We start from the raw sequence: 12,968 nt of genomic DNA on the forward strand, positions 1-12,968 counted from the left end.
TGGTGGCTTCAACGGACAATTTATTTCTTGGCCAGCCTCCCAGGACCTCCCCTGTCACCATTGCCTCAGAAACCCTGAGAGGCCCAGGCCAGGGCTTCCTGCTTCAAACCCAGCCCCGGCCCCAGGGGACATGAAGAGCAATGGCTTCTCCGTGATGAGCCTGTGTCATGCTGATAGCCCTGATCAGGAAGGGAGTCCAACTGGCGAAGTTGTGAGGTCAACACACTTAGAAGTTCTTGAGCTCTACAGTATCTTTTCTAGGGAGGAAAAAAAAAAAAAAAGATTATAAATATCTATAGAGAAATCTAAGGCAAGTTAGAAAACTTTGGAACTAAAGAGCAACTTAAACAAAGAGAAAGTTTTGCACTGATCCTAAAACTTTTGACCCAAAAAGCATCTGACAACACGGGCTAGAGAATGTTCCTTTGCAGCCCTAGGGGTCTGCAGAAATTCCTGAGAGACTACTAGCCCAGGGAGGCTGCTCTTAATATCTTGTATTTCAGTAGCAGACCTGAGGAAAAGACTGATATGTGTTTCTTAAAGGAAAGTGAATAAACTCAAGAATGACTTCTTGTCTACCTTGTTATAAAATTGGATTGGCAAACCACTTACCCACAAGGTTATAATGTTTAGAGGAAGATTTGACAAAGAGTGGGTGAAATTTTTGCCTCACTTTTTAATAGAATTTGTACATTTATTGGTGATTTCTAGAATCTCTATAGTGTTGACACACAAAATTGCTTCTTAGAGATTCTTTGTGGTTGCACTTGGGTTTGGTTTTGGGGGGTTTTTGTGTGTGTGTGTGTTGTTGGTTTTGTTTTTTGTTTTTTTTTTCCCCCACATTTTCTATTTTAAAACCAGTTTGCGGAGATGCCATTGGCAATACACTGAGTAGTAATTCAACCATCTTGTCATATAATCCATTTCAGACTCAAAGCTTTATATAATTTGCCAATTTTGACAGAGCTTACTTTTACTTCTCTCTGTTGTTGTTTAGAGATCTTATTTATTTGAGAGAGACAGAGCGAGAGAACACGAGTGGGGTGAGGGGCAGAAGGAGAAGCAGGCTCCCCAATGAGCAAGGAGCGCAATGCGGGATTCGATCCCAGGACCCCGAGTTCATGATCTGAGCTGAAGGCAGATGTTTAACAGACTCAGCCACCCAGATGCCTCTCTCTATTGTTAAATAGGAGGAAAATTTACTAGTCTGGCTGCTGGGAGATATGGGTTCTGTTTGCATCCCCCAGCAGGACCTTAGTGTTTAGCTGAAATTCCAGGAAGTGTGTGAAAGTTCCCAGAGGATGTAAGGCCAATGCCAAGATGTTAGTAAATGTCTCCAGCACCCTTGTGTGAGGATACTCCGGCATGGGTAGAAACCAGAGGGCTGCCATCCTTAGATTAGTGTGGTGGGGCTAATTTTTACTATAGGAACTTGTAAGTGGATACTACATCGTCTAGCGACTTGTGGTCTGTATTTATTCTTTGTGGCTGTTTTTGTTTTTCAGTTGGTAGTGTAAACTGATATTGGGCCGACTCTGTAGTAATTCCTTTAAATGTAAATACTAAGTAAACCTAAGTGGCTGACAGGGTGACAGCTGGGTTATAAAAGGGACTGGGTCATTTGGGAAGCAGGGCACTGGCCTTTCCCCTCAGACGGGTGGACTGGGGACAATGGCTCCATTAAGGAAGCCTCTTGTTGTTGGGTGGTGCTGATCCCACGGGACAAGGGCCTGGCTGGCCCCACGTTGTTTGTTGTGCTAGGGACCACCTCAGATGCAGCGGTGAATTGCTATTGAGAAACAACGGAGAGAAAAGCATTGCATCGGGCTCAAAGAAATTGCACGAGGCTTTATTTCTTCTCTTTTCTATACCCATCCTGCTACTTCCCTCAGCCACTTTGTGACCTCAAACGAGGCACACTTTTATGCCCCACTGCCTCAGCTGTATACCCCATTTCTGCTGACATTCCGCTAACCAGAATTCAGTCAGCGGCCTCTCCTCGCCGCAAGGGAGAAGGGGACACTTCGTTTTTCTTGCAGCTGGACTGGGAGATCTGTCGGGGAGGGGACCCCCAGCAGTCGCTTCCACCCCCGCACAGCCCACTGGTCCTACAAGGTCTCATACGGGCATCACTTCTAACAGGGTCTTCCTGCCCCTTCCCGGATTCTTCCAGGCAGACTCTTCATCCTTCATTGCTCTCAGGTCCGCCTTTTCTTTCTGCTTGCTCTTTGCCCTGCGATGACATGACCTGTGTTCTCTTCAGGTCTCCATCTAAATCTTAAGTCCTGAACCATGGACACCTACGGCTCACCTCTGTACGCGAGATCCGTGTGTTACTCACTTTTGTACTTCTGCGTGCAGAGCCTAAGACCTACGAGGAAGTTTGCTGTGTAATACTGTTGGACTTCTGATAAAACTAGTAGAAGCCATCTGTGCTCCTTTCAATATGTATTTAAACTACATTATAAAGCCAATAAGTTTTATGTATAACCTGGATTGGTGTGCCAGTCAAAATGCTTCTCTCTACAAATGACAGCATTTTCGTGTACTCAGGCTGGTGATCCGTGGCAATCAGAATCCTTGTTTGGTCATCAGACATACTTTGTTCCAAGACTAAAGCGGGGGCTCTGATTAAAAAAAGGGGGGGGTGAGTTCCTGTCCTAGGTGCTCAGGAAGCTTTTCTTCATACAGCAGGAAACTGACATTTCTTCCACTGCACAAAATAATTCTCTACAAAAGAATTAGATCCACAACTCCTTGTCTGCAATCCTGATCTGAAAAGCCCTTAAAACTAAAAGTGATTCCATAAATTTGGCACCGAAACTTATTTTGCAGCAAAATGGTCTTGAACTGACCAAAGACTCAGCTGTCACAACATCCCTCTCAAAATATCTGCTGAATGCTGGTATTTTGTTGCCTTTTTTTGTTGTTGTTCTTTTATAACTATGAAAACATCAGGGTCAAAGATACCCTTCTGGTAAAAGTGAGAAGATAGAAGAAAAGAAGCATCTCTCATTAACAATGTAGCACAGAGAATGAAGTCATTACAGAAGCTTAGTCCTGGTGTGTTTTTGAGATATTTTACTCAAGATTATGAAGCAGAATCATTACTTCCTATGACAAAGAAACAGAAGTCGTTTAAGTTTTATAGTGATGATGAACAAGAATTAATAAAAATAAGAAAACATTGCATAAGACAAAAATTACAGATTATTTATTTACTTATTTATTTTAAAGTTTAAGTAATCTAGGGATGCCTGGGTGGCTCAGTGAGCTAAGCATCTGCCTTTGGCTCAGGTCATGATCCCAGGGTCCTGGGATCGAGTCCCACGTGGGGCTCCCTACTCCACGGGGAGCCTGCTTCTCCTTCGCCTGCTGCTCCCTCTGCTTGTGTTCACTCTCTATTTCTCTCTCTCTCTCTGACAGATAAATAAAATATTTTTTAAAAATTTATTTTTAAATAATCTCTACCCCAATGTGGGGCTCAAACTTATAACCCTGAGATCGAGTCACAGGCTCTACCAGCTGAGCCAGCCAGCCGCCCCCTCAAAACCTAAGATCTCGACTACATTTTGGCTGAGTGCATTCAACAAGAAGTGGCTCTCTAACTAGAACACTGCTAGAATCTCCCAGGAAGAACTGAACCTTGAAGATGTGCCTGAACATTCATCACGGTGATCCCAGAAATTGAAGAAGCATCATTGGGTAAAACAGCCTGCACACCAGGTGAGGACAGCTCCTAATGATCAGCAAGCATCGGAAAGTTGATGAATTTGATAAAATCGTATTTGATGAAAATGTTTTTCTTTCCTTTTTTTTTTTTTTTAAACTGATGAAATCCAATTTTAATTTTTTGAAGATTTTATTTATTTATTTGACAGAGATCACAAGTAGGCAGAGAGGCAGGCAGAGAGAGAGGGGGAGAAGCAGGCTCCCCGCTGAGCAGAGAGCCCAATGTGGGGCTCGATCTCAGAATCCTGGGATCATGACCCGAGCTGAAGGCAGAGGCTTAACCCACTGAGCCACCCAGGCGCCCTGAAAACGTTTTTCTTGAGCATACTGAGAGTGCTGACGAAACCGCTCTTACCTGGAGCTACATACTGGGGAAAACCTCAGCGGCACTGGTGGGTGAGTGGGGAACCAGAAAGAGCATCAGGCAAGGTATTCAAAAGCTCTATATAGTTTCCCTGAGCTTTTCCATGCAAACAAAGATTGGGTGGGATGCCTGGGTGGCTCAGTCGGTTAAGCATCTACCTTCAGCTCAGGTTATGATCTCAGGGTCCTGGGAACAAGTCCTGTGTGCAGCTCCCTGCTCTGCAGGGAGCCTGCTTCTCCCTCTGCCTGCTGCTCCCCCTGCTTGTGCTCACTCTCCCTCTCTCTCTCAAATAAATAAACCTTCAAAAAAAAATAATAAAAATGTTTGGTGGGGCGCCTGGCTGGCTCAGTCAGTAGAGCATGTGACTCTTGATCTCAGGGTCATGGGTTCGAGTCTCAAGTTGGGTATAGAGATTACTTAAAAATAAAATCTTTAAAAAAATGCTTGGCCTTGATGTGATGCATAACCACACATTGATTATGAGAAAAATTAGACTCAAATTGAGATACATTATACAAAATACTTGAGCAGCACTCCTCAAAAGTTTCAAGGTTGTGGAAGACAAGGGAAGACTGAGAAAGTACTACAGACTAGCAGGAGCTCTGGAGACAGGATGGTTGAATGCACTGAAGTGTCTGCCATTGGATCCTAGAACAGGAAAAAAAAGGCCAGTAGTGGGGAAATTGGTGAAATCTGACAAAATGCAGATGTTAGTTAATACTACTATACCATTCTGAATTTCTTAGTTTTGACGAATGTACCGTGGTTATCTAATGTTAGTGGAAGATGGGTGTAGAGCACACAGGAATGCTGCCCTATCTTTGCAACTCATCTTTATTTCAAAGATTACCTCAAATTTAGAAATTTATTTTTAAAACTGCTTGGCGTGGACTTGGACTTACACTGATGTTTGAAACCAAATCTACGCAGACTTTGAAGGATTTCTTAGCACTAATGAGAAGACAACTGATGCAAAAATTCATCAGCCAGAATACAAAGCCGACAACAAAGAAATGCTCCACATCAACAGTGACCCTCCTGTTGTGCGTGTCTTGAATAAGAACACTGCTCAAGTGATTTTGGTTTTGTTTTGTTTTGTTTTTTTGTTTTAGAATTTCGGGTGCACAAAATTTTTTAAAATTTTGATAAAATACACACAAAAAATTGTCATTTTAACCATTTTTTTAAGTGCACAGTTCAGTAGCATTAAATACACTCACATTGCATAGCAACCTTCACCACTAAGCATTCCCATTACTCTTTGCATCTTGTAAAATGGGAACTCTCTACCTATAAACAACTCCCTATTCTCTCCCCCGCCTCCCCAGTCCCTGGCAACCACCATTACAACTCCTCTCTTGATGATTTTGACTACTTGAAGTACCTTATAGGAGTGGAATCAGACAATATTTATCTTTATTGTAACTGGCCTCTTTTACACTGCATAGTGACCTCCAAGGTTCATCCATATTGTGCCAAAATGCAGGACTTCCTTCTTTTTTAAGGCTAAATAATATTCCATTGTATAGGGGCACCAGGCTGGGTCCATCTGTAGGGGTAGAGTATGTGGCTCGTGATGCCTGGGTTGGGAGTTCAAGCCCCACATTGGGTGTGAAGATTACTTAAAAACAAAATGTTTAAAAAAAAATTCCATTGTGTGTTTTACATTTTGCTTATCCATTCATCAGTCATTGGACACTTGGGTTGCTTCTATATTTTACCTACTGTGGGTAATGCTGCTATGAAAATGGATGCACATTATATCTGAGACCCTGCTTCAAATTCTTCTGAGTAATCAGAAGTCTGGCTGTACAGAATTGCTGATTATACGATAATTCTATTTTCTTGAGGAAATGGCTTATGTTCTCCACAGTGACGGTACCATTTTAACATTCCCACCAATAGTGCACAAGGGCTCCCATTTCTCTCCCTCCTCGCCAGCACTTGTTCTTTTTTACAGCAGCTAACTCAATGGGTGTGAAGTGGTTTTTAAATATAGATGATCATGAGGGTAATAGCGCTGATGAAGATGAAATTGTAAACAGGTGGAAAAAAACTTAGATGATATGGTGAAAATGTGTGAAGAGTCAACAGCTGGCCTTGAAACACACACATTTATCAATGTATGTGAGTTTATGAGGGTTTTGGTAACTAAAGAGGAACTGCTTAGAAGGAAACCTAAATTAATGAACTACTGGGCCTGAGGAGAAGGTCTTAAAGAGGCCCCTATTAGAATGCTTCCTTCAATCCAGCTCCTATGGTCACGGAGACACTCGGTTTACAAATGCACAGGCATATTTAGCTAAATTTGAACCTGTGTGTATTTAAAGATTCATAAAATGTCTTCCTAGAAATAAGAGTATTCGAGTATTTATAATCTATTTTATGCTATTATTTCACTTAGTGTTTTATTATTATTTAAATAAACTACACACTGTTTGTCCTAATGAGTATTTCACTGTAGGAGTTTTAGTATGTTTGATTCTGATTTGCTGCCTTGGACCTTGCTGGATCTGTCCTGAAACATACAACATTATATACACTACCTTTTTTTTTTTTTTAATTTTTATTTATTTACTTTGACAGACAGAGATCACAAGTAGGCAGAGAGGGAGTCAGAGAGAGGAGGAAGCAGGCTCCCTGCCGAGCAGAGAGCCCGATGCGGGGCTCGATCCCAGGACCCCGGGATCATGACCTGAGCCGAAGGCAGAGGCTTTAACCCACTGAGCCACCCAGGCGCCCCCCCCCCTTTTTTTTTAAAGATTTTATTTATTTATTTGACAGAGAGAGAGAGAGACAGCAAGAGAGGAAACACGAGCAGGGGAAGGGGGAGAGGGAGAAGCAGGCTTCCTGAGAAGCAGGGAGCCCAACGCAGGGCTCGATCCCAGGACACTGGGATCATGAACATAAGCTAAAGGCAGATGCTTAATGACTGAGCCACCCAGGGGCCCCTATACACACTACCTTTAAGGATATCTGAAAAATTCTGAGTTCCAAAATTCACCAGGCCCCCAAAGATTTTGGAGTATAGATTGTAGACCTTATTTTAGCAAAAACGCAAATAACACACTTGTAGGAGATCGTTCCATTGTTCCAGGTTAATATCTTTTTGGAACAATTTCTAATACCTGTCACTCTGGGCTATGCAGATTTCTATCTTCCCCTCATTGGATAAAGTCCTCTGTTACATTCTGGCACTAATATGAAACCAATACTTAGTTTTTAAGCAACAACACTGAAAAAGTTTAATCCTCTCTGGTAGTAATACTTCTAGACTGCGTTACACTCTAATTAGGGGCATTTATAAGATTAAATAAAGCATGAGGGACGGCAGGCTGGTTCACTTGGAAGAACAGGCAACTCTTGACCTTGGGGTCATGAGTTCAATCCCTTGTTGGGTGTAGAGATTACTTAAATAAATAACTTTTTTTTTTTTTTTAAGATCTTATTTATTTGACAGAGAGAGGGATCACTAGTAGGCAGAGAGGCAGGAAGAGACAGGGGGTAAGCAGGCTCCTTGCTGAGAACAAAGCCCGATGCGGGGCTCAATCCCAGGACCCTGAGATCATGACCTGAGCCAAAGGCAGAGGCTTAACCCACTGAGCCACCCAGGTGCCCCAGTAAATAACTTTTAAAATATTATGTAAAGAATGAGTTAATTTCTCCCTAATAATTCAGCATTGCCATTATGAAGGTGAGTTAGTCACTGTGAAAACAGGGCCTTGGCTCCAGGCCTTCTAGCCACTTGTGTCTTCCAGCCACCCCTGGGCTCAGGCCAGCTGTCCCTCCTGGCTGCTGTCAGGTGCTGCCCGTCCTAGCATCCTCACTAACGCGCCAGGGCTGGAAAAGCTTATTTGGGTGTCTAAAATAAGAAGAAATGATCTAGTAAGAGCTTGCACTCTACAACATCTGCTTTGGATACTCAGAGTCCCTTGTTAGCCCTTCCTCCTTCTCATCTCATTGACAACAAGTTTTGTGTATGTTCAAATATTCTGTGAATTGCATAGAAGGAAAAAGAAACAGAAGGATTACAATGTAAGACATGTTTTGTATATTTCCTTGAGTTAAACGCAGGGAATTAACTGTTATTCCCCTTTTACAGGTGAGGACTAAGGTTAGGTCAATTAACCAAACCTCTTACAACTAGTAAGTGACAGAAACTAGATTATAACCCAGCTGTCTAACTCTCAAACCCATTATCACTTTATTAAAAAAATCACAAAACCAGTGCAGGCTTGTTGTAACAAGTTCAATGAAAGAGATGGGTTGATGTCTTCATCCCCATCCCAACTCAAGAGTACAGACTTTACTAGCGAGGATGGTATCTTGCCACTTCTCTCCCCAACCTCACGTAATTACACAGACACACATATAAACATTTCTTTATTTTCTCCCTTTCATTAATGTTAATCTGTAACCTTTCCTACTATACTTAACTGATAACATTCAGAGTTTCTCAGTCCACACATGTAACCCTAACTCGGTTATTTTTAATTTTTTAATCTTTTTTTTTTAAAGGTTTTATTTATTTATTTGACAGAAAGATTACAAGTAGGCAGAGAGGCAGGCAGAGAGAGAGGAGGAAACAGGCTCCCTGCCGAGCAGAGAGCCAGATTCGGGGCTCGATTCCAGGACCCTGGGATTATGACCTGAGCTGAAGGCAGAGGCTTTAACCCACTGAGCCACCCAGGTGCCCCCCTAACTAGGTTTTTAAAAAAGTAACTGCACGGTATGTTCTGTACTACAGACAAACCACAATTTATTCAACACTTCCTGACAGAAATTCAAATTGTTTTTAGGCTTTTGCCATTACAAATAATACTGTGGTAAACTTTCTTGAACACACGACTTTACAAACTGGAACTTTGATTTCCACAGGATGAATGGACAAGAATAATGTAACTGAATGTAATCTCTGCATTTTTTTATTTTAATAGATAGTAGGCTGCATTCCCAAGATGTAACTAATTCATATTTATAGCAGCAACGTATGAGCGCTCGTTTTCTCACCCTCTTGCCGGCACAAAATATTAGTGATCTCTCTCTCTCCCTGCCTAGGGGATGGTTGAAAAATGGCATGTCACTGCATTTCTCTGATTACGCTTAAGGTTGAGGTTTGTGCTCTCGTTGGTCAGGCTCGACTCATAGAGACAGAGTGATGTGCAAGGCCAGTCGACGGCACGATCTTCTCGAAGGTCTGGTAGAGTCATTCCTCCGGGGCAGGGGCAAGATTCCCTGCACCATGAACCCTTGGTGGGCCAGCAGGGTCTACACAGGGGGCATGAGAGAAAGGCAGAAAAACAAAACTAGGTTCTGAGCTGTGACCAGTTCAAAAGCAGTCCATAAATGGAGAGGGAAATGAGGTTACTTTTACTAACTTTCAGACTCCGTGACCTTTATCAAAACGAGATCTCACAGGGAAGCAAGCGAGTAGGGAACCTTGGCTGGATGCCTCTTCCGCAAACCTCGCCCCTCACCTGCAAGCTAAATAAGAAAGAAGGAAAAAGAAATGACAGAAAGAGGGAGAGAGAGAAACCAAGCTTCCTTCAGCTGGGGCCATGTTCCTGCCAGAGCTGGAGGTTTCTGGGGGACTGGGCTTCCAGGGGCTTCCAGAGGCTCCGATGCAGGAAAGCAGAGGGCGGCTTGCTCTCCTGCAACTTCAGTCCAATCTCTCCAGCTGCGAGTGAAGCCTGAGGACAAACCAGAGGCGGTAAGTGGAGGAGCCAACTTCAGTGTAACTATATCTTCGGCTGGAGATGCGCCTTGAGATACATCACAGAATGCCTCCGAATCTCACTGTCCTATTTCAGAAAATGAGGGAGGGGGTTGAAATTTTTGATGTGCGAGGCCTCCTCCAACTCCAAGGTTCTACAGTTCGAATTATAAAATGTTGATGTTTCCTATTACTTTTGTCTCACTTTCTATTGGTATCCATGAAAAAGGAGAACGATCATAAAACTTGGAATCATGTCTTGGGTTCAAGTTGCAACCTGCAAGCTACACAGTCTCAGACAAGCCCTTTGATTCCTCTGAGCCTTTCCCCCTCATCTATAAAACTTACCAAATCAACCTTGTAGGGCTGTGGCAGGACTCATGTGAAGGGGGCATTTGTGAGAAAACTTACAACCTCTAACAGTGTTAAAACAAATGTAGTACGGTATTCTTACTAAATCCGAACCACTCGCTTCCATTGCTTTGCTGCATTTAAACTTCACTCATCAAATATGTCAGCCATTCGTTCCAAAAATGTTGACCGAGTGTTTGGGGGCACTAGAGTTACCTTAGTGAACAGGATTTTGGAAATTACTAACTTCATAGGACTTGGACTTGACAGTTCTTCTAGTATCTGGATCAGATAAGGGAATCTGGGCACATAAATATTTCAGCAAGGTATGTCGATGATAAATAAGCGGTATCCAGTGTGTATCTCCAGTAGAGAGAGGAATTCCATAAATGTGTACAAAGCTCTTCTTAGGGCTCCATAGTGATCAGGCACTGTTGTAGGCGTTAGGAGATTGACGCAGACCAAGTTCCTGGCCTTCTGGAGCTCACATTCATAAGATCAAATCGGTTAGACGATCCGAATCCTATATGGAAGATACAGCCAAAGGAAGGTACGAGGGGGATTTTGAGAGGTCAAAAACCTAGTTCTGGACCTGGAGCTTCTGACTGCTTGGCAACAGTGTTTCCCCTTATCAGAACCACAGGCATTATAAACTCTGACGCCTCATGCCTCGTTTCTAATTCCAAGTCCTCAGAGCCTGGACAAGTGAAGAGTCTGGACAAGTCTGAGAGTCTGCTTTGCGTTGCCTCCAGTGCTGGACCTTTTACTTGTGTTCTCTCACTGGATGTGGAAAGCTCCGTGACAGGCTTGGACTCTAAGACCTTGAGTGATAGGAGGAATGAGGAAAGGCAGAAATGTACTTTCAGATGAATATGCCCTGACTGCCCAAGGCTGGCCGGGCACAATGCCAGGTCCTGGGCACCCACGGTGAACAAGTGTGGATCCTGCAGGAGAGCGCTTTCAGGGGGGGGATACAGACCCATACGATAACCAGACAAGGACCAGGGCCACGCAGTGTGTGGTGTGTTACAGCAGGGAACAGCATGGGGGCGACAGGAGACCAAGGAAGGGGCCTTCGGTTGCCCCCGGCAAAACTGACTCCAGTTTCTTAAGCTAAACTGAAACAGACTGGCTCGTGCTATTAGGAACCTCAGGGCAGAATCAGGACTTAAACAAGGAAACCCTCTCTCTCCGCTCTCTGTGTTACCATAGGCTTTCATGCTGCAGGTGCAACGTTTTTCCAGAGGAACATCGGTTGAAACGGTGACCTTGTAGCACGGCCCAGGCTTCTTAGCTAGCTCTCAGGGAAGGAATATTCAGGGAGGAACTCTGGCCCTGCTTGGACCTCTCGGCTTTTTTCCCTGAAAGAGTCGTAGTGCCCACCAATGGGCCACCAGGATTTAACAAGCTCCGTTCGCACACCTATCCCTGTTGGGATAGGTAGGTTCTGGCGGATGGCAGGTAGGTTCTGAAAGCAGAAGAAAGGGAGAGGGAGAAATGCCCGCCTGCTGATTCACCCAAAACAACAGCTACCCTAAAGAGGCCCCTCCCTGGAGGGAGCGTTGCAGTCATGGAAAAAGCAGGAACCCAGAGAAAGAAGTTTGCATGCGGAGTTCTGGCTGGAACCGTGGTCGCAGGTAAGAGCTGGAAGGAAAACCAGACGGTGGGGGGCTCTGAAGGCCGGAGGAAGGACTCCGGAGCAGCCTGAGGGGAGCATGCTGGCAGCTTTGTGCAGAATCTCTGCAGTCCTCCCGAAAATCATTCAGAGCCACGAGAAGGAAGGTTTGAGACCACTACACACTTAGATCTTCAGTGAAATGAGGATGTGAGAAAGGTCACAAGCTTCATACTGTGTGCGGATTCACCCCTGCACCAGCGCGGGGCAGATCCAAAGTGCGGTTTGCCAGCTGCCACAGGGGAGACCAGAAACTGCCCAGGGGCCTGACGGGAGGGGGATGCAGGTCCCAGCCATCCCCAGGGAAAATGCCACCCCAGCAGGAGAGGACTCAGCCTGGCTGGGAACTGCGGTGAGCAGGACTGGGAAGAGAAAGAAAGAAGTCACCCACGTGCCTGGAGGACTCGGAGGGACAGGAGAGGGAAGGAGCGAGGAGCACTCTGGCAGGAGGGGCAGGACCCTGGGGCCAGCGGCTTGGTCCGGAGAAGGAACCAGGGAAGCTTCCTGCTGGTCCTGGGAGCCCTCCTAAGCCAGGCGGGGAACCTAAAATCAGACGAGGCTCCGTCAAGTAAAGGAAGTCTGCACCCCTGCAGCAACAGAGGAGGGAGCCCTTGAGCTGAGAAGGAAGGCAAGCTTCCCCACTCCCATCACAGGATTGTCTTGCAAACCGCTGGTTTCGAAAAATCCAACTCATGCAGAAATCGATGATGAAACGTTGCGTCTCCACCTCCAATCAGAAGCACGTTAGAAAAATACCCGTACAAAGGCACTGCCAGAAAAAAATCGGAAAAGGAGGAAGAGAACTGCCCTGCAGACCATGAAAACTCTTAGGGCAGGAGAAAAACTTAATCAGCATCCTATTATAACAGTTAAAAAGTGTCCCCAGGCAGCGGCAACGGAGCTAGAGGCTGATGGGGCAGAAATCACTCAAGGAAGGGGTGGTCAGGCCGCAGAAGGCCGCAGACAACAGGAAGACAGGAAAGAGGAACGGGGGGAGGGGGTGTGAAGTTAGAAAATAAGTGTAAGAAAAACACAGCAGTGTTTCAGAAACCAAATTACAAGAAATACAAGCAAAAAGAGGCACCACTCTAGAGGATGCTGTGGAAAACAGAGAAGAAAAGTGAAGAAGATCA

General features: G+C 44.6%; 1 long non-coding RNA gene across 2 annotated transcripts in view; it reads right to left on the reverse strand.

Annotated features, from left to right (window-relative positions):
* LOC309860591 overlaps window positions 1-12,968 on the reverse strand; it is a 22,893-nt gene continuing 9,925 nt past the window's right edge. Inside the window, exons 2-4 of one of the 2 annotated variants that reach the window (XR_014309469.1) lie at window positions 4,688-4,744; window positions 2,492-2,627; window positions 1-257 (exon numbers count right to left, since the gene is read on the reverse strand). This is a non-coding gene — a long non-coding RNA (uncharacterized lncRNA). The remainder of the gene's footprint in view (window positions 258-2,491; window positions 2,628-4,687; window positions 4,745-12,968) is intronic. The other variant, XR_014309470.1, reaches the window with a different exon arrangement.

Source organism: Mustela nivalis (genome assembly GCF_964662115.1).
Source record: "Mustela nivalis genome assembly, chromosome: 2".
In the NCBI taxonomy this organism is placed as follows: Eukaryota; Metazoa; Chordata; class Mammalia; order Carnivora; family Mustelidae; genus Mustela; species Mustela nivalis.